Genomic DNA, 27,247 nt, shown 5'->3' on the forward strand with positions numbered 1-27,247 from the left:
CTTCTGTCGCCGCCGTCGCCGCCGCCTTCCGTTCTTCTTCTTCTTCTTCTTCTTCTTCTCCAGGAGATGTTGCCTCGACGATCTCTCCGTCCGGAATGCCAGGGACGCACTGCGCGGCCACTTATATAGGGACAAGGGGCGGTGTCACATGGCTTTATGTCACATGGGTTGGTGTCACATGGTGACCCCGCCCCCTTACGATGTCATAGTCCCCATGTGACATCAACCCATGTGACCAACCCATGTGACATAAAGCCATGTGACACCGCCCCTTGTCCCTATATAAGTGGCCGCGCAGTGCGTCCCTGGCATTCCAGCCGGAGAGATCGTCGAGGAAACATCTCCTGGAGAAGAAGAAGAAGAAGAAGAAGAACGGAAGGCGGCGGCGACGGCGGCGACAGAAGACCAGGCCACCGCCTGTAAAAGAGCTATAAGAAGGCGCGGTGGCCTGGCAGAAGAACCGAAGAGGGGGACAAGACCCCCGAAGTCGGGAGAAGAGGCCGGCGGCGAGGAAGAAAGCCGGACTCCTCCGCTAGTAAAAGAGCTACAAGAAGATAGCGGAGGAGTCCGGCGAGAAGACCCCCGAAGACGGAAGACCCCCGGAGCTGTGCAATAAAGTATTTTATCTCGTGTGTTGTGTTTTTTTATGTACTTTTATTTTACAGGTGAATGGGTAGGGGTACATTGTACCCCATACTCATTCACATAGGGTGGGGGGCCGGTATCCGGGGGCCCCCTTATTAAAGGGGGCTCCCAGATTCCAATAAGCCCCCCGCCCGCAGACCCCGACAACCAACGGCCAGGGTTGTCGGGAAGAGGCCCTTGTCCTCATCAACATGGGGACAAGGTGCTTTGGGGTGGGGGGGCCGCGCGGCCCCCCCTTCCCCAAGGCACCCCCCCATGTTGAGGGCACGCGGCCTGGTACGGCTCAGGAGGGGGGCGCTCGCTCGCCCCCCTTTCCTGGCCGGCCGGGTAGCGTGCTCAGACAAGGGTCTGTTGTGGACTTGGGGGGGACCCCCACGCCGATTTTTTTCGGCGTTGGGGGTCCCCTTTAAGTCCATTCCAGGCGGCGGGGTCAGCGACGTCTCCTTCGCGGGCCCCGCCTACCTGGAGACGCGCTCAAAATGAGCGGACTTTCCTCCGCGTGTGTGGGCGAGTCCGTTCATTTCAAAAGTAGGGCGGATAGTATGGCGGACTTAGTACGCCGTATTAGTCCGCTCAAAAAGTGGTGTGTGTGGTCAAGTCCGTTCATTCGAAAGTATGACGGACTGTCCGTCGGATTGTATGACGGACTAAGTAGGCCATACAGTCCGCCCGTGTGTACGCGGCTTTACCTGCACTTTCCTTTTACAGCAATTGTATCTAAATATGAGTGTGCAGACTATGGGCACAAGAGTTAGACCTAGTGCATTCAGTCATCAGCATTCAGTTACAGACCGGGTCAGACCGGGCCCCCTCTCTTCCTCTGCCATTCAATTCCTTGTCAGGGCTTAAAGTAAAACTAAATGGAAAACTTTTTTTTTTAGTTTTGGATAGAGTGCAGAGGGATTAGAACCCCTGTCAGCTTTTATTGCTGTCTGTGTCCCTGTTAGGGAGATTCTCCTTCTCTAATTTTCCTGTTTTTATCATTATCAAGTGAAAGTAAAAGAAAATACCACATTTTTGGTTGTCCCCAGAGAAGTAATAGAGAGGAAATCTTCCAATGGGGACACTAGTTCTGGTGACCTGGGGGGTCCCCAAGGAATTCCTTTAACTTTTAGGGATTTCCACTCACTTCCTCTTTGGCTATGAGTAAGCACTCTCTGCAGTTTGAAACGCGTAAGCCTGTGTTGCTTTGCTGTGGTTTGTACAGTGTGATCCTGTTTTTACAATAAAAGGCACAAGAAACTTTCCATTGGAGCCTGGCTGTCCACAGTTATCCAATTATCTTCAACAGGCAGACTGGAACAGTTTACTGGTTCACAGCTGGGGACCATGAAGTAGGTTTGAGCACAAGTAACAGGCAGACTAGAACTGTCAAGAGTCTGTAATAGTGAGCCCTTTGTAGATTGCAAACTCGGGGGGTTACCTGGGCGCGGAGTCTAAGCACCAGCCTGCTTCTTCACCAGAGCCCCTGATGATGGGGATCGACTTGCAGCAAGTTGGAACCATGTCGTGACTCCCAGGTACGCCCAGTTGAGGATGCGGAGACCAAACATGTATGCACAAGCAGCAGGAGACAACCGGAAATCTAGAAGATAAGCCGAGGTCAGAACAGGTAAGCGCTGCAGGAGAGCTGCACTGAGCATGTGTATATATATATATATATATATATATATATATATATATATATATATATATAGGGAAGCACACAAGGAGGTGATCCAGGAAGTAATAGAAGGGAAGAGGATATAAGCCCACAGTGGAGCAGGCGACACCCAAAGGTGAACCGAGAAGCCACACACCAGTGACACCACATGTAAAATGGTCACAGATCTAGCAGAACCCTGCAGCAAGAATTTCCCAACAAATTTGCAGGCTAGACCCTGACAAGAACAGTCTACAGGTTCACGGCTGAGGATCATGAAGTAGGTTTGAGCACAAGTAAAGGTAACCTGGAACAGTCTATAGCAGCATTTCTGAACCTGTTAAACGCAGAGCAACCCTTGAAACATCTTTCCGGTCTCAGGGAACCCCTGATAAAAATTACTTTATCCAAAACTCGTAGTACATTAGTGTGATGGTCGGTGGGAAGAATTCCCCTAATGCCGTGTACACACAACCAGACTTTCTGGCAGACTAGGTCCGACGGTCAACCCGACGGACTTTGGGCACACTTCTGACTGACTTTCTGAACGAATAGACTTGGACATAGACAATCACACCAAAGTCCTACGGATACGACCATGATGACGTATGACCGGACTAGAATAAGAAAGTTCATAGCCAGTAGCCAATAGCTGTCCTAGCGTTGGTTTTCGCCTGTCAGACTAGCATACAGACAAACACATTTTTCGTCTGGACTCGAGTCCGTCGCAAAGATTTGAAACATGTTCTAAATCTAAAGTCCGTTTGATTTTTCGACAGCAAAGGTCCGATGAAGCCCACACACAGTCGAATTGTCCAACGGATTTGTTCCGTCAGACCTTTGCTGTCAAAAAGTCCGGCCGTGTGTACGCAGCATTACACTTGTGGTGATTGGGAAGAATTCCCCCATTACAGATAGTTAAAATGGTGACATCGGGAACTTACCTGACATGTAGAAATTTCCTTTTGCATAAGGAACCCCTAGCAACCTCTGGAAGAAACGCTAGGCTTCCAGGGAACCCTGGTTAAAAAAACCCTGGTCTATAAGTTCACAGCTGTTGACCATGAAGTAGGTTGGAGCATAAGTGAAGGAGGATCTGTCCATGTCTGTAAAACAGGACAACATCCAGCAAAAGAGGGTGCAATCAGCCCCTCCATACAGTTCCCAGCTCCATTCCAGGGGGGGGGGGGCAATCTCCTTAGGGCTCCAGACTATTTAACAGCATCCCAGCCATCGCCTGGGTACACCTCTCCAGGGATGAGATAGGCCTTGCTCAATATTCAGGCTGATCATTTCAATTCTCCCTTCCTAAGCTGCAGAAACTTCTTCCAAAGGCAGGGGGAAGCAGTCAAACTCCCAGCCTGTGATGCCCTCAACAGACCGGACCAAACCATCACTACTCCCCTGATTACAGAATGAGACAAATACTAAATTTAGCTAGCTGCAGGGCAGGACTTAGGGTGGTGGGGGCCCCTGGGCTTCAGTCACTTTCGGGCCCTACCTTCTATACATTACCGTATTCATCGGCATATAACACATGCCGGTGTATAACATGCACCCCAAGTTTAGGAGGGAATTTTAAGATTAAGTTTAAGGAAAAAAACTTACATTTAAATGCCCATCAATGCAGCCTTATCAGTGTCCATCTGCAGCCTTGTCCAGTGTCATTGCAGCCTTGTCAGTGTAGCCTTACCCCAGTGTCATTTGCAGCCTTGTCATTGCAGTCTTGAAGTTTAAAAATGGCGCCGCCTAGATACAGAGTCCGTTGTATCTCGGCGGCTCTCGGGTCCTCTCGTGGCTCTCGGCAGCTCTTGGGTCCTCTAAGTGGCTCTCGGGTCCTCTTGGCGGCTCTCGGGTCCTCTTGGCGGCTCTCGGTTCCTCTCGCAGTCCCGAGCGGAGCTGAGAGTAGCCGAGTGTACTCGGCTCAGCTCACAGTCACGCCCATTCCCTGTGTTATGTCCATCATAGGGCGGGACTGGGCATGACTGTGAGCGGAGCCTAGCTGAGTACACTCGGCTATGTATCTCGGCGGGGCCCCCTATTGGGCGGGGCCCATGGGCTTGAGCCCAGTCAAGCCCAATGGTAAGTCCAGCCCTGGCTAGCTGCCCAACTAGGAGGGTGCTACATTAGCCTTTGTGAGGATGAGAGGTGTGGCTGTTACTCAGCTTTGCCAGCACAGAGCACTGAGAAAAAGTATTTAAAACCATTTCTAAGCAAAAGTCAATCTCAAATCATAACATGCGGTGTAGAGGACTATGAAAAAACGAAAAAGGTGTGACAAAGGGCATTTTTTTTTCATTATTGCCTGAAAGTTGTGCACAAACATTGGCAAAGAGACATGAGAAGCACCCGACCATTTATTTGAAATGTCCCTCTAATCGGCCCTCATATGGTATTTGCCCCCCACGTCCATTTATTGCCGTCTCTAATGCTTTTTTTTTTTTTTTTCGATTTCTTTCCTCGGCCCCAACGGTCTTCACTTTTTCACCTCGGTATAGTGCTGAGACGTCTGAAACTAGCCATCACACTGCTCTGCGTTGTTCTTAATCAAGACGAGGGATGTCGTTAATCTCATTATCACCCTGTCAACACGTGTCACAAAGTTAACGGGCGGCTCACTTCTGCTGAGTCAATCAGGAAAACGCCGCGGAACAAACTTCGCTCAACACTCCCTGACCTAATTCCAGAGGCGTACCGAACCTGACAAACTTTATTTGCCATTAGCGGTAAAATGATATCTAACTTCACTTCGGCGGGGAGACCTTGCAAAATCCGCTGAAGTCATATGATCTATATAACAGGTTTAAAGAGAACCGGTCACTTTCCAAAGATGTGCTCATCACAGGAGATCAATAAGGATTCTACAAGGTGTAAGAAAAAAACTCAGTACTTGAATTGCTTTGTTGTCCATATTTAAAATGCCATCTATTTTAAAGGGAGAAGTGTCTTTTTTAAACCCTTTTCCGTATACAATATATTATCTAAAGTATTGGGGCGCCTGCGTGTAGAACGTGAATTTTAATGGCATCCCAGTCTTAGTCCGTAGGGTTCAATATTGAGTTGGCCCACCCTTTGCAGCTATAACAGCTTCAACTCTTCTGGGAAGGCCGTCCACAAGGTTTAGGAATGTGTCTATGGGAATGTTTGACCATTCTTCCAGAAGTGCATTTGTGAGGTCAGGCATTGAAGTTGGACGAGAAGGCTTGGCTTGCAGTCCCGGCTCTAACTTATTCCAAAGGTGTTCTATCGGGTTGAGGTCAGGACTCTCTGCAGGCCAGTCAAGTTCCTCCACCCCAAACTCGCTCATCCATGTCTTTATGGACCTTGCTTTGTGCACTGGTGCGCAGTCATGTTGGAACAGGAAGGGGCCATCCCCAAACTGTTCCCACAAAGTTGGGAGCATTAAATTGGCCAAAATGTCTTGGTATGCTGACGCCTTTATGCCGCGTACACACGAGCGGGCTTTTCAACATCCAAAGTCCGAAGGACCGAGTCCGTCAGACTATCCGATCGTGTGTGGGCTGCAACGGACTTTTGATTCACCAAAGTCTGACGGACTTTAGAATATGGAACATGCTTCAAATTTTCCCGAAGGAACTCCGCCGGACCCGGTCCCCTTCGAAAACTCCGCTCGTGTGTATGCTACTCCGACGGACTAAAACCGACGCTAGGGCAGCTATTGGCTACTGGCTATGAACTTCCTTATTCGAGTCGGGTCATACGTCATCACGTTCGAATCCGTCGGAGTTTAGTGTGATTGTGTGTGGCCAAGTCCGTTCGGCCGAAAAGTCTGTCAGAACTCCGTCGGAATTCCAGCAGAACTCCGACGGAACTCCTTTGGAAGTCTGTCGGACTTAAGTCCGCTCGTGTGTACGGGGCATAAGAGTTTCCTTCACTAGAACTAAGGGGCCAAGCCCAGCCCTTGAAAATTGACCCCACACTATAACCCCCCTCCACCACTATAATCCCCCCTCCACTTATTGTAAAGCGGTGTAAACAGCACAGAAAGTCAACGCGTTCAGCTTGAACAGCCTTAATTATGATTAAGGTTGTTTCAAGCTGAAACGCATTGACTTTCTGGGCTGTTTACACCGCTTTACAATAAAACGTCAAGCAATACTGTGATTTACTGTGGTGCTGGATCTTCTCTCATACTAGATGTGTTGGTGGCTCTTAGCAATCCACACCTGCACATCCGCACTGGTAATTTCAGTCGTGAAGGATCTCTGGGGTGGTAGTAGCTCTGCACTTTTGCTGTTCGATTGCTGACATTTATATGTCCTAATTGGTTGGTAGGAAGCCAGCAGTAAGTTAATTTATATATGTATATAGCATCATTAAACCTGCAAGACTGAAGACCTTCTGCGAGTCATGGACCTGCCCCTGAGGATGCCTCACCATAGTGTCCTGCACTCACACACATTAATGCAGGGAGTGGTGCTGATGTCACCACACCAGGTCCATTTTCTGCATCATTGGGGACCCAATTTACCATCTGTATGAGCAAAAAATGAGCACCACACTCTCACCTACCAGCGCCTTCAACCTGGAAGATATCTTGTGAGTGCATAGTGTTATGGACCCGCCCCTGAGGATGCCTCACCAAGGTGCCTTGCACTCAGATATATTTATGCAATGAGTGCTGCTGATGTTATCACACCAGCACCACACTTGTCATGATTGGGGACTAAGGGGAAACCCAATCCATCATCTCGGTTACGCAAAATGAGTGTCACACACCCCTTATGACACTTCTTGCAAGCTATGGCCACCTCAGTTTGACCAAATGCAACAGGGTGGATTTACTAAAGGCAAGTAGACTGCACTTTGCTAGTGCAGTTGCACTCTGTAAGTGAAGTTGCTCCAGAGTTTAGTAAATGAGATGAAGCTTCACTTTGTAAAGAATACACAATTTAATGCAAAGAAAATAAAAACAACGCTTTTTTGCTTGCACATGATTGGACGATGGAAGTCAGCAGGGCTTTGCCTCATTTACTAAGCTCTGGAGCAACTACACATGCAGAATTCATAATCTATTTGCCTTTAGTAAATCCCCCCAATGTTTTTAAATATGTTTGTGCAGATTGAGCCATTGGGCTTAATATATCCTCATATCAATGGTGTTTGGAGAGAGCTCAACATGTAGGGGAACCATAATGGGGCTCTATCCATCTCCTGGTGACTTTTACACAACCTTGGTAATGTGAGGGGCTAATTCTTCATCAAAACATCCTCGTACATCCATCTGTTCTAATAAATAGTCCAGCTGCTCCGTAACCCCATCTTCCTCTTTTTTTTCTAATTTTTAATAGCAGTTTTACTCCTTTTTCAACTCTGATCATGGCGAGGGATGTTGTGATTATTTTTATAGAATCCTGACAATAGAGAGGCCTGGGACATATGTCTCGGGGTTTCTGTTACTAGATCCATCTGTTGATGTGACAGTCTAGTGGTCCTCTATTATGATGTCTTTGTACCTCTACTGCCCTATGCAGACATCCTGACACCCTATAGGAACCCCTCCAGTCAATAGTTCAGTAATCTTGGTGGTGACTTCTAAAATGTAGGAGAACCACAATGGGGTTCTGTCCATCTTCTGATGACTTTTTCACAGCTGGTGATGTGAGGGTCCGGTTCTCCATCAAAACAACATCCTAGTACATCCTTGTGTTCTAAATAGTATAGGTCCTCCATAACACCACCTTCCTTCTTTTCTTCTCCTTTTATAGAATTTTAACAGTAATAGTGCTTGTTTTTTTTAATCTGATCACAGTGAAGGATGTTATGGTCATCTTGTATGAAATCTTGGGAATATAGATGACTAGGTCATATCTCTAGTGGCTTTCTGTTACTGGATCCACCCAATGATGTGGCATTCTGGTGGACCTCCATTATGACATCCTTATACCTCTACTCTTCCATGGATGGAGACATCCCAACACCCTATAGGAAGTCTCTCTCTCCTCTCAGTCCCCCTCCCTTTCTCTCAGCCCCCCTCTTTTTTCAGCCTTCCCTCTCTGTCCCCCCTCTCTCTCTGCCCCCTCTCTCTCTCTGTCCCCCCTCTCTCTCCTTTCCCCTCTCTCTACTCCCCTCTCTCTTTACCCTCTCTCTCTCTGTCCCCCTCTATCTCTCTGTCCCCCCTCCCTCTGAGCCCCCTCTTTTTTAGTCCCCCCTCTCTGTTTCCCCCTCTCCGTGTCCCACTCTCTCTGTCCCCCTCTGCCTGTCAGCCCACCTCCCTCTTTCTCAGCCCCCCTCCCTCTCTCTGTACCCCTTCTCTCTCAGCTCCCTTCTCTCTCACACCCTCTCTTTCTCTGTCTTCCCTCTTTCTCACTGTCCTCGCCTTTCTCTCTGCCCCCTCTTTTCAGCCCCCCTCTCTGTTCCCTTCCCTCTCTCTCAGCCCCCTCCCTCTCAGCATCTCTCTCACACTCCTCTCTCCTTTTCCCCCTCTCTCTCTGTCTCCCCTTTCTAAGCCCCTCTCCCTCTCTCTCAGCCCCCCTCCCTCTCTCTGTTCCCCCTCTCTCAGCATCTCTCTCATACCCCTCTCTCTCTCCCCCACCTCTCTCTCTCTCACACACCCTCTCTTTCTCTCACACCCCTCTCTCTCTCTCACCCCCTCTCTCTCTCACCCCCTCTCTTTCTCACCTCCTCTCTCTCTCTCTCACCTCCTCTCTCTCTCTCTCTCTCACACACCCCTCTCTTTCTCTCACCCCCCTCTCTCTCTCTCTCTCTCACCCCCTCTTTTTCTCTCACACCCCTCTCTCTCACCCCCTCTTTTTCTTTCACCCCACCCTCTCTCTCTCAAACACACCCCCATCTCTCGCTCTCACACAACCCCTGTCTTTCGCGAATTGCCATTTTGGCACTTTGCAACACAAAACCAACTTATTTATTTCAGTTTGGGCACAAAAAAGGTTTGCCATCACTTCCCTATAACAGGGGTGTCAAACTGGTGGCCCTCCAGCTGTTTCAAAACTACAAGAACCATCATGCCTCTTTTTATCGGTGGCCAGAAACCAGTTTCAAAGAGTCTCTTAAAAAGCGGCAAACATTTTAGTACAGAGACAACGCATTGCGTGTATGTAGAGCAAATCTGCCCGTCTTTAGTGTTGGTGAAAACGCAAGTGACTGACTGACAGATCATCAGGACCGGCGCGGAATGAGGGAGAGCTGACAGGTCCGTATTAATTGAATCTAAACAGACGCAGTGTTCACCGAATGACACATCAGACCGCCGCCATTTATTCACTCATCCTGTGTCAGCTTTCTGACTTTCCCTTTAAACATGTAATGAGAAATAAATTATTTTCTGCCAGATGATAACCATCTGGGGGGGGGGGGGGTGTAGAGAGATGAACCAAGAGCACCTGTAGTGTTGGTGAAAACAATGAGCAAGAAAGATGGCAGCTGCCTTTTTTTTCCATTGAGAGGGTTTCAGATATTTTGGAAGGGTAATGCTGACCCCCACTCCTGTACTAACTACACCTCACCCATAAATACTTGTGAAACCTTCTCATTTCTAACTAAAAAGAACTGTGCCTATCCAAGAATTAGTTATTTTTCAAAGTGTAGGGCTACCCCTGCAGGAGCCGCTGGTAATTTGGGTCCTCTGCTCTTGACCTGTCCACCCTCACTGACACCACCAGTATACCTTTCGGTAAACCTCAGAAGGCGCACAAGAATTAGACTAACAACTCTGTAAAAGATAGACAGACTGTACTGGCAGGTCAAGGTCATAACAGTATAACAGAGTTTATTGGCACATTAAAGTCACTCAGAAGGAACACAATAATGACTGTATGATTAACCTCATGGGTTGTCTAGAGGTTTCAAACTCCAGCATATACGGCTACCCCAAGAGCATAACCAGTAGCTCTCCATATGAGGTAAATAGCCCCAAGTGACTAAACATGAGTAATAATGTGGATCAACTAGGCCACTTGAGAGCTCTCAAAGGGGCCTTCAAGATAAAGATTTAAAGTTAAACACAGATCTACCCTCAGGATAGAGTGGTCTGAGTAAGTCTTTGTGGAGAATCTTCTGCCGCCTATGTTGGGGCCCTTTGAAGATGTTGGCGCACAGAGAAATAAGAGTGTATCTATAACCTGGGTGTCACAGCAATGTATTGTAGCACCCTCTAGCATGCTAGGGTTGTTAGTTTAGAATGGTTAATGTAGGACATTTTATTGTAGCTCAGGGCTAAGCCTGAGCTGGAAATTAGGGCTGGATGACTCATCCTTGCAGCCTTTCTGGTGCGTCCTTTGTCTTCTGGGACATTGGAGAATGTTCTAGACATAGTGGGTGGGGGCTAGGAGGAGCTGCTTGAAATATTTATGAGGACCACAGCCAATCCCCAGTAAAGGGCTGGCAGGGGGCAGGCCACCTCATAAATAGGCCTGAGTTATGCCAGCAGGGGAGTTGGGTGGAAGATGGAGATGGAGTGTTGAGGAGGCTGTCGGTGGCCTTTGCGTGTGCCCCCTAGCTAGGGGGGAGGGACTATCAGAGAAGTACTTACCGAGGCAGAGATGCCGAGAGCAGTTCACCTTGGCGACTAAGCACAGTTCGCCCCCTGGAGGTGATACAGGGAGCAAATGGCACAAAGAGGCACAGGCAACCCAGGTGGCAGGGGAAGCCTTGCGTGAAGGTCTGGTAGAGACGGACACCTTGTGTAGCAACAGGCTGGTAGCTGTAGAGGGCAGAACGCCCGGCTGGGGATCAAACACTGACAGTCCTAGATACAGGCACAGGCTCAGGTAAGGTGTCTTAGGGAGACACAAGCAAGTCCGGGTCACAGGCCATGGGTCAGGGCAGGAGACAAGAGGCAAGTCCGGGTCACAGGCAGAGGGTCAAACACTGGCGAGAAGTGGAGTCCATATAACAAAGCCGAGGGTCAAGTCCAGGAGATAAGCAGCAGCGTCAAAGAACAATCCGGGTCACAACAGGTAATCAGATGCACAAACATGTTTTCAGGTAACAGGAGCTGAAGACAAATCAGCAATTGATATGTGCGCCAGAGCAGCTTTTATAGGCCCCCAGGGGGACGCTAAACACGCACCAATGCGCACAGGCATGCGCCAGTGCACATGTGCGTGCGTCTGAGCGCCAGACCGCGAATGTGCATGTGCCGTTCCCCCGCGCATGTGTGCAGGGACACGGCTGAGGCGCCTGAATGGCCTGAACCCCTGACAGGGACCTTGGGCTGGGGCTTCAGTGCTGGAAGGATTCTGCCAAAACACATGGAGGAAGCCCTTCCTGGAAGCAAGGGAACAAGGAGAGAGGACAGCGGGAGCAGTTTAGCACTACTGAGCGATCTCCTAAGAGTCAGCCATGAGGGCTGGTGAGTGTCAGTCTGGAGGACTCTTTGGAGAAGTTAGCCTGGAGGGCTAAGGAAATTGGCAGCTACAGCCAGGTGGGTTAGCAAGAGGTGGTGATGGGATCAGTAACCACAGGAGTGAGACAAGCTGGACACTGTTCTTTTGCTACACATACAAGGGGCCACGGGTTCCTGCCTGTAATGGGCCAACGCTTTAAATCTGACTGAGAGCCTATCAGATCTTCAGAGTCATCCAGTTCTGCAAGCAAGTGAGTGCTGGAGAAAGAAGTGGAGCTGCATATAGAGACTGTATATCGGAAGAGTTGTCCCTGAAGTTTTGTCATTGAAGTCCACAGGCATCCCAATAATCTCCAATCCCTATCCAAGATAATGAACGCTCAATAAATAACAAAAAAAAACAAAGTCATGGACAGTTCTCTGACTCTGGACTCATTTGGTGTGCCTGGCTGTGCAGGGTGGGGGATCCCAGTTCATCGGTGGCCCTTAAGGGGCCTACAGGATCTAGGAAGTTGATCTTAGTGGAGAAGGAGACTCCTTGGGTACAAATTAATGCTTAAAAGGGGCAGACCCAGTTGCAGCAGTCAGGTGCTAAGGCGTGCATGGTTGCAATAATTAGAGGTAAGGGTATGCACGGTTGCAGTAGTCTGCAATGTACATCAAATAACTTGGCTGCAATGGGCCTGGTCTTGAGTAATATATGCAGTACACACAAAGACAGGTGCATGGTCTATGTCTGAAAGTTATTTGCAAATGGGTGCAGATTAACAGTAGGTCTGTGACTCGCTCACCACTTCATTTCTCTGATGGCGGTTGGTTGGATGAACGGGGGCGGGAACCCCTTTCTTGTAGCTGACCATGGGCGTCCGCAGGTAGGGGCAAGGGGGGTCAAGTGCCCCCCCCTGGAATCAGGGGTCAGATCTTAAATTCACCACAGTTCCATCGCTATCTGGGTGTGGGCAGCCCACACCCGTGTGCAACCCACCAGTGGAGTGACACCATCAAGGTTCTGTCAAGCCCCCCTATCAGTGTAGTGTGACTGCAGACTCTTTTCCCTGCTCAGTCCAGCAGAGAACTGGGTGGCACTGTGACAGGAGAAAGGCGAGCTGCAGGCTATCAGGTTTCCCTCGGTCACTCCCCCCTTTCTCCTGTCAAGGAGAAGAGACGACAGCTCTCACCAGGTTGCTCACCCCGTCCGCTCTGTTATTTCCCTATTGGCCATAACTGAGGGCCAATCAAAGGAGACTAGGAGAGGAGAACATCATGGGACATGTAGTCCTAAAGATTGGCAGCCCCATTTTCCACAGGGAGGCTACAGCTCGATCAAGAGAGATTGAGAGACTGCAGCCTGGAAAAAAGCTGAGGGAGAGAGTGCTACAGGAAAAAGAGGAGTGTGTTGGGCAGAAGCCAGAGAGAGAGCCACGCTGGCCAGCGCCACCAAAGAGAGAGCTACACTGCCCAGCGCCACCAGAGAGCCATGCTGTCCAGCATCACCAGAGAGAAAGACTGAGCCACTGCCAGGGTACAGAGATGCTACACTACTGACCAGAGTTGCCCCGGGGAACCCAGAGTGAGCAATCACCCAGCCGGAGGGATCACTGCTGTAGTTTCGCTGGGTCTGGTAAGAGAGCCTGTTGGCCATTATCCATTACTTATCCTAAGGGAGGATTCTCTGACCATGATAATGTGATAATGACATTGTGGAAAAGGGGTGGTGCATGTGTGACCCTAAAATTATGCCCCCCCCCCCCCCCCGGAAAAAGTTCTGCGGACACCCATGTAGCTGACCGACACTGGCAGCAAGTGAGATGGCAATCACCTTCACTTCCTGTCTAATAGCCACAGCAGAAATTTAGAGGAAATCTCTGGTTGTCCCAATTGGAAGATTCCCCCCTCTATTTCCATTTTGGTGACAACCAAAATTTGGTCCTATTTAAATTTCAATAGCATGTTGATGAGGGAGAAAGCAGGGAAGGCAAAATAGTAAATTAAACTTCACCTTTAAATGCATACCGGCGCCCTCCCTGGATCAGCACTATCGTTCAAATGAAATGAAAAATTGAGAAGTTTAAGTTCTAAACTGTTGTACGAACCGGAAAGTTTCCTGGGTTAGTTAAATGCACAAAAAGGCAAAAAAAAAAAAAAAGTCTCCCGCCCCGACCCCCTCCACTCAACTTAATACGGCCCGGATTACCATAAACAGCGACGCCGGCGACATCAACCATGGGAATATATTCAGATTTTTACTGCCGGTACGGATTCACGAGCGGTTTATGGACCATTATAATGGCTTGCTGAACCTTGCACTGACGGAACGGACTATTTGTGTTACATCCACAATGCGAACGGAAGGAGGGAAAAAAAAATCCACTCAGCAGATTTCTGCATACCAAAAACCTCCTTAAATATTCCCGGCCGCCCTCCCCCCAAGTGCGGAAGCCGGTAATTCAAGGTCTGACTTTCCTGTTTGCCGTATAAAATCACGCGTTGGGTTGAGATACGGCACCGCTATAATGTTTTAATGAAAACTTAAAAAATCGTACACAAGAATCTGATAGATAAGCAGTCACACGTGTCTCTGGTGTATCTTTCGGCTGGGAAGAATGATAAGGGTAATTCTGCTTTTTATCTCTATTATAAATTCCCGTCTCTATTTTGAATGTATTAAAGTTCATTCTCTTCCGGCTGGATCAGAAGACTGTCATATTCTGGAAGACGAGAACCGGCCTCCGGGAAAGTTTAGGAAAGTTCTCAAAGCTACGGCACCTGACATACTGTAGATTTCATTTTTTTTTTTTGCTCCTTTAACCTCTTTCCACCCAGCCCTGGCATTCCTTTACCTGGATCTTTATGCCCCCTGTGGAAGGACTGCTTGATCACGTGGCCACCATAATTGGCTGTCACAGAAGATCAAGAGCCAGTCCTCTACGACAGCTTGGCCATTGCGCAACCTCAGCCATCCATATACATATATGTGCAACCCTACCCAACCAGCCCAGGCCTCCCTTTAACTGAGTCCCTTTAACTGATTGGGAAGGACTGCCCGATCATGTGACCACTGTGATTGGCTGTCACGGTGGTCACATATGATCAAGAGCCGGTCCTCTATGACAGCTCGTCCATTGTGCGTTCTCAGCCATCCATGGGTGTATATGTGCGTCACTTCCTATCCAGCTCAGGTGTCCCTTTAATTGATCAGGGAGGTCTGACTGATCCTGTGACTTCTGTGATTGGCTGCCACAGTGGTCACATGATCAGGAGCCAGTTCTCTTTGACAGCTTGGCCACTGTGTAACCTCAGCCATCCATCAACACATATGTGCATCTCTTCCCACCCAACCCAGGTTTCCTTTTAACTGAGTCCCTTTAACCTATAGGGAAGGACTGCCCGGTCATGTGACCACTGTGATTGGCTGTCACAGTGGTCACATGATCGAAAGTCGGTCCTCTATGACAGCTCTGCCATTGTGCAACCTCAGCCATCCATGGATGTACGTATATGTGTGTCCCTTCCCATCTAGTCCAGGCGTCCCTTTAAATTAGTCCCTTCAACTGATTGGGAAGGATTGCCCGATCCTGTGACCACTGTGACTTGCTTTCACAGTGGTCACATGATCGAGAGTCAGGCCTCTATGACAGCTCTGCTATTGTGCAACCTCAGCCGTCCATGGACGTATATGTGCGTCCCTTTCCTATCCAGTCCAAGTGACCCTTTGACTGAGTCCGTCAGGAAGGACTGCCCGATCGTGTGAGCCAATGGTTCAAGAAAGGTTGACCGCACTCCCAGGTATGAAGCAGTGACGATTACTTTATTGAAGATAAAAATCCATCAAGGTACATCATAAGTGATCATGAGACCTCTATGCAAGCATGGCAAGATTAACGCGTTTCCCGAACCAAGGTTTGCTTAGTCATAATCTGCCTGATCATGTGACCACTGTGATCGGCTGTCACAGTGGTCACATGATCAAAAGCCGGTCCTCTATGACAGCTCTGCCATTGTGCAGCCCTCAGCCATCCATGGATGTACGTATATGTGCGTCCCTTCCCATCTAGTCCAGGCGTCCCTTTAACTGAGTCCCTTCAACTGATTGGGAAGGACTGCCGATCCTGTGACCACTGTGATTGGCTGTCACAGTGGTCACATGATCGAGAGACAGGCCTCTATGACAGCTCTGCTATTGTGCAACCTCAGCCGTCCATGGACGTATATGTGCGTCCCTTTCCTATCCCACCCAAGTGACCCTATCTAAGTAATATCCAAGTAGTATCCAAGTGACCTACTGCCCGATTGTGTGAGACAATGGTTGAAGAAAGGTTGATCGCACTCCCAGGTATAAAGCATTAATGATTACTTTATTGAAGATAAAAATCCATCAAGGTACATCATAAGACATCATGAGACCTCTATGCAAGCATGACAAGATTAACGCGTTTCACGAATCAAGGTTCGCTTAGTCATAATCTGCCCTATCGTGTGACCACTGTGATCGGCTGTCACAATGGTCACATGAGCGAGAGCTGACCCTGTCAGCTTCCAATAATTACTAGGGACCAGGAGCTGCCTATGATAGCTGGGAGCATGAATGCACCAGCCCCAGTATCCCTTTCATGAGGTCTTTAAGCCTGAGAGGGGCGCTTGCTCCTGATCATTACTAGAGACTGGGAGCTGCCAGCACAGAAACTTCAGCTGTCTATGGACGGATACGTGTATCCCTTCCCACCCAGCCCTGGCGTCTCTTTAACAGGGTCTTTATGCCCAAGGGTTCGGGAAGGACTGCCCAATCACAAGACCATTGTAAATTTGGCCCAGTGGATCGTTAGCTGATCCTGCTGGCTCCTAGGGGTGCAACGTATCATCACCGATCCATGATCCGAACAGGTCACCCCGCTCGGATCGGCACACGGCTTCGCCCTAGCTCCGAAGCGGCGGCCATCTTTCTACACACAGGCCGTTTACAATGTGATCGCTCCATCAAATGACAGAGCGATCACTTGTAAACAAACCGGCGTCATGTCGGTTCCTCTCTCCCCTCTCTGTACTCATCTGTACAGTGGAGGGAGAGAGATCGGATGGATGCAGCACTGCTCTTTGACAGCCTACTCTGCAATACCCTGCCAATACTCTGCCATACCCTGCCAATACTCTGCAATACCCTGCCAATACTCTGCAATACCCTGCCAATACTCTGCCATACTCTGCCATACCCTGCTAATACCCTGCCATACCTTGCCAATACCCTGCCATACCCTGCCAATACTCTGCCAATACTCTGCCATACCTTGCCAATACTCTGCCATACTCTGCCAATACTCTGCCATGCCCTATCAATACCCTGCCATACCCTGCCAATACTCTGCCATACCCAGCCATACTATGCAATACCCAGCCATGCTCAGCCGATATTACAGTGGGGGAGATTGTGGATATTACAGTGGGGACTATATGGCGGTGGAATTTTCACAGGTTTTTGCAAATTCAGTTTTTATTTGCTGATCCGAAAAATGATCCGATCCGTGACTCTGATCCGAGGAACGCTCCGATCCGTGAGTTTTTTGATCCGTTGCACCCCTACTGGCTCCTGATCATAACTAGAGACTGAGAGCTCTCTATGACAACTTGGCCACTGGCCGAACACTCTCAGCACAGAAACCTCAGCCGCCCAGGCGTTTCTTTAACTGGGTCTTCACACCCTGGGTTGGGGGATGGAAAGGTCTGCCCAATCACTTGACCATACCACCCAACTTATTGAGATGGGAATGAGGGACACCTATCGGCAAAAGTATGCAGGCATAAGATACACCCCTTGCTACGCCCCCTTAAAGGAGAATTGTACAAACAAGATTGGTTAAAACAATTGGTGTACAACAAGATTGGTTAAACCCACAAGTGCTTTTTTTATCACTACTATTCCTTTATATTGGCTTTTGGAATTTACAAATGCAGCAATTTAGAAATCGGATGAAAGGTTTAGCGCTGGAAAACACTTTTTAAAATAATTTTTTTTATATACAACTATAGAGATCAGACCAAAATGAGGGACAAATGATGAGGGACAGAGGGACATTGCCCCAAATCAGGGACAGTCCCTCGAAATCAGGGACAGTTGGGAGCTATGCTTGACTACTGTGATTGGGTATCACAGTGGTCACATGATTTGGAGCCAGTCCTAATCATTACTAGAAGTGCTGCTGTTAGAAATAACGGGGTCCCATACAGCTTACCTGATAACGCCCCCCTCCCCCTTTAATAAATATCAAATTATATTTTCGCTAAAATGTCACAGCCGCGATGCTATACTCCTCAGCCATGGCAGAAATTATACCCCCATCGCTCAAGACCCGTTCAATCGAATAGCGCACATCCTTATTGGGCATCTGTGGGACATCCTCAAATGGAAGGTGGAGGAGGGCAAGGTCTTCAACATCCACCAACTCCGTGATGTCATCATGGAGGAGGGGAAGAGGACTCCAATTGTGACCTGTGAAGCTCTGGTGATCTCCATGCCCAAGAGGGTTAAGGCAGTGCTGGAAATTAATGGAGGCCACACAAAATATTGACACTTTGGGCCCAACTTGGAGATTTTCACTTAGGGGTGTACTCACTTTTGTTGCCAGTGGTTTAGACATTAATGGCTGTGTGTTGAGTTATTTTGAGGGGACGGCAAATTTACACTGTTATACAAGCTGTACACTCACTACTTTACATTGTAGACAAGTGTAATTTCTTCAGTGTTGTCACATGAAAAGAGAGAAGAAAAGATTTACAAAAATCTGAGGGGTGTACTCACTTTTGTGAGATACTGTATATATATTTGTGCTAATGATTCGTAATTTGGAAAGTCGTTTGACTTACCCCTTTTGATTTACTCCATGGCAGTAATCCAGCCCCCAACACAAAAGAAATCAACTGATCAGTGGCGGCTGGTGTTTTTTTTTCTTTGCGTGGGTCAGTCGGGTCAATCGCACAAAACCCAACCCCACCCCCCCAGTCGGTCGGTCAGGTTACCTTACCCCCTTGATGGCACGGACAGCATTTCCCTCTGGACAACGGCCGATGGCCATGCGCTTCCCCTGCAACATGTGGCCATGCGTCTCCTCTCTCCCTGGATGTAGATAAGGGGGACGGACGCATGGATGGGGGGGGAGCCGCCATTGCAACTGACTGGGCTAGAAAACTGTAACTCGGATAGATCAGTTCCTTTCCACTTGCTCACTAATGGGAAACAAATGAATTGATTCGATAGACTTCAGATCATTCACTGTGTCGTTACAAGTCGACCTCCTGTTTCATTAGACATTTAACGAATTAAAGAATGATGCCAAATTAATTCGTTATTTTCATTCTAATTTCTTTCACATTCGTTATTTTTTTTCTGCATTCGAATGTCCAAAAGATGCAAAATTTCGATTGGTTATGAAACTAATTGCACATGCCCACTTATCATATGATGTTCTCCCGTGGTCACGCCACCCCCTCCCCCCGCAGCATGCACCCAGTGCACTGTGTGATCGCTGTATCCTTTAGACGCAGCTGATCAAGGATCAGGGTAAAGAGACAATTTGAGTGGCTCTTTACCACGTGATCAATTGTGTCCAATCACAGCTAATAGTGAGGTAAACACACTTGCCAGTTATGCTGTGCGTGAGGAGAGGAGAGAGCTAGTGTGTAAGGGGACATCTACACTGATCAGTGTCCTGATGATCAGTGCAGCACAAATAGTGCCCATCAGTGCCACCTATCAGTGCCCTTCAGTGCCGCCTATCAGTGCTCATCAGTGCTGCCTATAAGTGCCACCTATAAGTGCCACCTTTTAGTGCCTATCAGAGCCTGTCGGTGCCGGCTTTCAGTCCTGCCTATTAGTGCCCATCAGTGCCGCCTATCAGTGCCCTTCAGTGCTGCCTAGTAGTACACATCAGTGCCGCCTATCAGTGCCCTTCAGTGCTGCCTAGTAGTACACATCAGTGCCACCTATTAGTGCTCTTCAGTGCTGCCTATCATTGGCCATCAGTGCTACCTTTCAGTGCTCTTTAGTGCTGCCTATCATTGCCCATCTGTGCCGCCTTTCAGTGCTGCCTATTAGCGCCCATCAGTGCTGCCTATCAGTGCTCTTCAGTGCCCTTCAGTGCTGCCTAGTAGTGCCCATCAGTGCCGCCTATCAGTGCTCTTCAGTGCTGCCTATCATTGCCCATCAGTACCGCCTATCAGTGTTCTTTAGTGCTGCCTATCATTACCCATCAGTGCCGCCTATCAGTGTTCTTCAGTGCTGCCTATCATTGCCCATCAGTGCCACCTATCAGTGCCTTTCAGTGCTGCCCATTAGTGCCCATTAGTGCCACTTTTCAATGCAGATCAGTGCCATCTATCAGTGCCCTTCAGTGCTGCCTAGTAGTGCACATCAGTGCCACCTATTAATGCTCTTCAGTGCTACCTTTCAGTGCTCTTTAGTGCCACCTATCAGTGCTCTTCAGTGCAACCTATCAGTGCCCTTCAGGGCTGCCTACTAGTGCCCATCAGTGCCGCCTATCAGTGCTGCCTATCATTGTCCATCAGTGCCGCCTATCAGTGCCTTTCAGTGCTGCCTATTAGTGCCCATCAGTGCCACATTTCAGTGCCGATCGATGCCATCTATCAGTGCACTTCAGTGTTGCCTATTAGTGCCCATCAGTGCCACCTATCAGTGCCGCCTTTCAGTGCTCATCATTGCAGCATATCAGTGTCTGTCAAAGCTGCCTTTGATTTCTACCTATCAGTGCCCATCAGTGCCGCCTATCAGTGCCCATCAGTGCAGCCCCACCTGCGCACATCAGTGAAGGAGAAAAATTACCTGTTTGCTAAATTTTATAACAGAAACTAAAAAAAGGTTGCTGTTTTTTTTTCAAAATGATTTTTATTGCTTAATTAGAAAAAAATAAAAACTCCAGCGGCGATTAAATACCACCAAAAGAAATCTCTATTTGTGTGAAACAAAATGATATAAATGTCATTTGGGCGCGGTGTTGTATGACCACGCAATCGTCATTCAAAGTCTGAGAGCATTGAGAGATGAAAATTGGCCTGGGCAGGAAGGGGGGTATAAATGCGCTGGTAGACAAGTGGTTAAGAGAGTGGCAGTACCCACACTGCGTGTAAACAGCGCCCCCTGCTGCAAGGAAAGTAGATAAACACGGTAATGAGATGGATTTATCGATGCCAACCTTTTCCGAATCTGAAGGCCACTCCCCATTTTTCTATTAGCAGTTTTTATTCAAATGAAACGTCCTGCACTTAGTCTCGGCGCTACATGCGGCGCGCGATCCGCACTGCCGCAATTACAGGCATTCAGCACGGCGTGACGGGTAAATTACAGGTTAAATCGGAGGGAATCGGATTTTCGCGGACGGAGAGCGGGTCATCGGCACAGCGCGGCGATGGTCAATAGGCCGCTATTGATGAAAACGGCATTAAGAGGGTTTCTCTGTCAATAGACACGCCGCTATGTGAATGAAAATAAATTAGTACTTGTCTGATGTGTCTCTATAAAATAACATTTCGCTAATTAATGACATCTATCAAATCAACGAGGAGGCCGCAGATCCAAACTTAAAACAATTAAAAGAACGGCGAGGGATGTTCACAGCGGGGTGGGGGGGATGTACTAAAAAATCCATTTAGGCACTACTCCGATCCCGACACCGACAGCGATTGGATGATGATACTTCTTTGCTACATAGAATCACTGCAGTGCCGAGGAGAAGACTTCAAGTGTGTGTAATGCCGCGTACACACGACCGGACTTTCCGGCAGACTAGGTCCGGCGGGATCAGTCAATCCGATCGTGTGTGGGCTAGTCCAATCGTTTTTCAGGCAAAAAAATCAGACGGACTTAGAAATAAAACATGTTTCAAGTCTATTCAACGGACGAAACCGTTGGTCTGTGTGCTGGTCCGATGGACCAAATGCGACGCAAGGGCAGCTATTGGCTACTGGCTATTGAACTTCCTCGTTTTGTCCCGTCTTACGTCATCACGTTCAAAACGAACTGACTTTTTCGACTGGACTTAGTCCGTTCGTGTGCGGCCAAGTCCGTTCATTTGGAAAGTCTGTCTGACCTCCGCCGAAAATCCGTCTGACCTAGTCTGCCGGAAAGTCCGGTCGTGCATACGCGGCATTACTAATATTCCTGATAGGTGTCTGCTGCACCATGTACAGAACGTCTGTTAAAAAGTCTCCTGCTCTCTTTGTATTACTTCCTTTGTGTGAAATACTTGGAGATCGTGCCAGCCCCCCCCACCCCCTCTGTTTTCCTATTTCAAACTGACCACACCAAGCATGAGAGCACATCCAGCCCAGCATGGTCAGTTTTCTAGCCGGTGCATTGTGCATCTGTACGGCTGTGTGTACAGGGTGACAACACATGGGCACAAATTCGGAGATTGGAGCAGAATGTTGTCACCCTGTTACAGGAAGTGTCTGAACAAGGACCCTCATGGCAGGATCACCGGGGGTTTATTTTAATGAAAGCTGCAAAGTCTTTTGAGGTCATGTTATCATGTTAAAGCTTCTAACAGATTGGATTTAACCTCTTGCTTACTGGGCACTTAAACCCCCCCCCCCCCCACCCCCCGTCCTGCCCAGGCCAATTTTTAGCTTCCAACGTTGTCATACTTTGAATGACAATTGCCTGGTGACACAACACTGTACACGTATGACATTTATATCATTTTTTTTTCACACAAATGGAGATTTCTTTTGGTGGTATTTAATCACAGCTGGGGTTTTTATTTTTTGCTAAACAAACAAAAAAAAAATACAGAAATTTTGAAAAAAAAAAAAGTTTCAAAGTTTGTTATAAAATTTTGCAATCGGGTAATTTTTCTCCTTCATTGATATTCACTGATGAAGCTGCACTGATGGGCACTGAGGGGCTGCTCTGATTGGCACAGATAAGGCAACACTGATGGGCACAGATAAGGCGACACTGATAGGCACTGATAAAATGGCACTGATGGGTGGCACTGATGGGTGGCACTGATGGGCAATTGATAGATGTCACTGACGGGCACTGGTAGGTGTCATTGACGGGCACTGGTAGGTGACACTGATGGGCACTGGTAGGTGACAAAAAATAGAAATGAAAAGCAAAACATTTGTGTATAGATATAAAAAAAAATACATTATAAATACTTTGTTTCCCTTTTGTACAAGTGATCACATTCCCTCCGTCCTCAGCTGCATAAGAGCTGGGAGGAGGAGAAGCCGCAGCACACTGAGCTTCCCAGTGAATGACTGTGCCAGGACAAGTCTCATCATTGGAGGAGAGCAGGCTGAGTTGCTAGCACAGCTAGAGAACTGACCACGGTGTGCTCTCCTGCTTAGTGTGGTCAGGTTTTTTGAGGTCACGTTATCATGTTAAAGCTTCTATCAGATTGGATTTAACCACTTGCTTACCGGGCACCGGTGGCCACGGTTGTGCACTGGTAGGTGGCACAGGTGGGCACAGAGGCCTCTGCAGAAGCTCTCCACAATCGGGACTGATGTGCCTCTCACAGCCGCCGGTGATCGGCTTTTTTTTTCTCCTCGAGCTTTCAGTCAGTAGAAAAAACAGCTGATTACCGGTTCTGTTTACATCACATGATCAGCTGTCATTGGCTGATAGCTGATCACGTGGTAAGGGGTCGGATCGACCCCCTACTCCGATCTGTGATCAGCCGGGTCTCGTAGACTCGCTGATCACAGAGTGCGCCGTGCGTGTCCTGCAGGGGGCGCGCAGGCCGCTCGAGCACAGGAGGACGTCTATGGACGAAGTAGGTCCGCGCTGCAGCCGTCTTTCGGCTATAGTGCAGACAGGAAGAGGTTAAAAAAATACTTCAAGCATTTGTTACCCCCACCGCTTCACATTCCTGATACGTGCGCGCTGTACCGTGTACTTGTCTGAGAGAGTCTCCTGCTCTCTTTGTATTGAAATCCCTGGTGTTCCTGCCAGAACCTCTGCTTTCCTATCAAAACCTGACCACACTAAGCAGGAGAGCACATCGTGGTCAGTTTTCTAGCTGTGCTAGCAACTCAGCCTGCTCTCCTCCAATGATGAGACTTGTCCTGGCACAGCCATTCACTGGGAAGCTCAGTGTGCTGCGGCTTCTCCTCCTCCCAGCTCTTATGCAGCTGAGAACGGAGGGAATGTGATCACTTATACAAAAGGGAAACAAAGTATTTATAATGTATTTATATATATATATATATATATATATATATATACACAAATGTTTTGCCTTTCATTTCTATTTTAAAACGTTGTGGGTTGTTTTACAAGGTGGTCATTTACACAAATTTTTAGCTTGCTATACAAATGTTATAAAAAAAAAAAAACAGAATCAGCACCTTGGACAGCGCAGACCACGCCGCCTCCTATTGGTCGTCTGTTCTATAGGACGCCAGATTTGGGGGCTGCCATTGCTGTATTGGGAAAGTTCCAGCTGTTATACTGACCCAATGATGGCGATCGATTCCGAGTTCCCAACCCCCAACAATCAGGAGACGAGAAGAGTCAGAGGGACATCGCAAGTCCCCGTCTGTGGGCCAATCACTGGTACAATCCAATGGAAGCCAGGCAACCAGCATTGCAGCAATCAGATATTTCTACCAGTGTATTCCTCATACAGGTTCCCTATAATGACTTGTACTGCTTACATAAATATACAGTGCCTTGAAAAAGTATTCATACCCCTTGAAATTTTCCACATTTTATGTTACAACCAAAAACGTAAATGTATTTTATTGGGATTTTATGTGATAGACCAACACAAAGTGGCTCATAATTGTGAGGTGGAAGGAAAATGATGAAAAGGTTTTCAACATTTTTTTAAAATAAATATATGAAAAGTGTGGGGGGTACATTTGTATGGCGCCCCCCGGAGTCAATACTTTGTAGAACCCCCTTTCTCTGCAATTACAGCTGCAAGTCTTTTTTGGGGGATGTCTCTACCAGCTTTGCACATCTAGAGAGGGACATTTCTGCCCATTCTTCTTCTTTGCAAAATATCTCAAGCTCTGTCAGATTGGATGGAGAACGTCTGTGATCAGCAATTTTCAAGTCTTGCCACAGATTCTCAATGGGATTTAGGTCTGGACTGTGACTGGGCCATTCTAAGCCCCTTGTACACACGGTCGGACATTCTAACAACCAAATCCGTTGGATTTTTTCCGACGGATTTTGTCCGAAACTGTTGCATACACACGGTCGGACAAAGTTGTCGGAAAATCCGATCTTTCACAACGTGATGATGTAATTTCGTTACGATGGGACTACGTTCAGGCTAGTAGCCAATAGCTTTGATGTAGGAATTTGATCTGAGCATGCGTGGCACTTTGTCCGATCGGAATACTCTACACATGATCGGAGTATGTCCAATCGGAGCAGTTTGTCAGAAAATATTTCCAGCAAGTTGGAAAATTTGGTCCGTCGGATATTCTGACGGAAACAGTCCGATGGAGACCACACACAGTCGGATTATCCGATAAAACGGTCCGATAGGACACATTCCGACGGATTCTCCGACTGTGTGTACAAGGGCTTAGACATGAATATGTTTTAATCTATTCCATTGTAGCTCTGGCTGTATGAATGAATGAATGAATGAAATACTTATATAGCGCACAATGCGAACTGAATCGCCTCTAGGCGCTGTTTCGGGTCGTTGTCCTGCTGGAAGGTGAACCTCCGCCCCGGTCTCAAGTCTATTGCAGACTCTAATGCCCCATACATACGATCGAATTTTGGTCGGAAAAAGCTCTGTTGATTTTCGCGACGGAATTCCGACGGGATTTCGCTCAAGCTGTCTTGCGTACACACGGTCACACCAAATTCCGACCGCCAAGAACGTGGTGATGTACAACGCGTACGGCAGCACTAGAAAAAGGAAGTTCAATACCCAGTAGCCAATAGCTTCCATCTCGTAGTTGAATCTGAGCATGCGTGAGTTTTTGCGTGTCGGAATTGCATACACACGATCGGAATTTCCAATAGAAACTTTTTCCATCTGAAAAATTGAGAACCTGCTCTCGATCTTTTGCTGGCGGAAATTCGGCCAGCAAAATTCCGATGGAGTATACACACGGTCGCATTTTCCAACGAAAAGCTCTCATTGGCCTTTTTCTGGTCGAAATTCCGATCGCGTGTACGCGGCATAACAGGTTTTCTTCTAAGATTATCCTGTATTTGACTCCATCCATCTTCTCATCAACTCTGACCAGCTTCCCTGTCCCCACTGAAGAAAAGCATCCCCACAACATGATGCTGCCACCACCATGTTTCACAGTGGGGATGGTGTGTTCAGGGTGATGTGCAGTGTTATGCCGCGTACACATGACCATACTTTTCGAGGGACTAAGTCTGACAGACTTTCGACGGAGTTCTGACGGAGTTCTGACGGAGTTCTGACGGACTTTCCGAATGAACGGACTTGGCCACACACAATCACACCAAAGTCCGACGGATTCAAACGTGATGACGTACGACCGGACTAGAATAAGGAAGTTCATAGCCAGTAGCCAATAGCTGCACTAGCGTCGGTTTTAGTCCGTCAGACTAGCATACACACGAGCAGATTTCTCGGTAGGAACTGGGTCCGGCAGAGTTCTGTCGGAAAAATTTGAAACATGTTCCATTTCTAAAGTCTGTCAGACTTTTGCAAATCAAAAGTCAGCTGCAGCCCACACACGATCGAATTGGTCTGCCGGAATCACTCCGTCAGACTTTTAATGTTGAAAAGTCCGCTCGTGTGTACGGGGCATTAGTTTTCCTCACACATAGGCCGCGTACACACGCGCGGACTGTTTGCCCAACCTTGTTCGTCAAACAGTTTCGGCAAACAGTCCGCTCAAAATTTGCATGAGCGGACTTGCCCACACACGAGCGGACTGTTTGACGAACAAGGTTGGGCAAACAGTTCGCTCAACTTTTGAAATGAACGGACTCGCCCACGTAAGGAGGAGGCAAATCCGCCCATTTCGAGCGCGTGTACAGGTAGGCGGGGCCCGCGAAGGAGACGTCGCGGGCTCCGCCGCCTGGAATGGGCTTAAAGGGGAACCCCAACGCCGAAAAAAATCGGCGTGGGGGTTCCCCCAAAGTCCACACCAGACCCTTGTCCGAGCACGCTACCCGGCCGGCCAGGAAAGGGGGGCGAGCGAGCGCGCCCCCCCTCCTGAGCCGTACCAGGCCGCGTGCCCTCAACATGGGGGGGTGCCTTGGGGAAGGGGGGGCCGCGCGGCCCCCCCACCCCAAAGCACCTTGTCCCCATGTTGATGAGGACAAGGGCCTCTTCCCGACAACCCTGGCCGTTGGTTGTCGGGGTCTGCGGGCGGGGGGCTTATCGGAATCCGGGAGCCCCCTTTAAGAAGGGGGCCCCCGGATACCGGCCCCCCACCCTATGTGAATGAGTATGGGGTACAATGTACCCCTACCCATTCACCTGTGAAATAAAGTACAAAAAAAAACACAACACATGGAAAAAATATTTTATTGCACAGCTCCGGGGGGTCTTCCGTCTTCGGGGGTCTTCTCGCCGGACTCCTCCGCTATCTGTGTGTAGCTCTTTTACTAGCGGAGGAGTCCGGCTTTCTTCCTCCCCGCCGCCGGCCTCTTCTCCCGACTT

This window comes from Lithobates pipiens, unplaced genomic scaffold (assembly GCF_037356315.1).
Source record: "Lithobates pipiens isolate NorthernLeopardFrog02 unplaced genomic scaffold, aLitPip1_a1.2 Scaffold_10, whole genome shotgun sequence".
Classification (NCBI taxonomy): domain Eukaryota; kingdom Metazoa; phylum Chordata; class Amphibia; order Anura; family Ranidae; genus Lithobates; species Lithobates pipiens.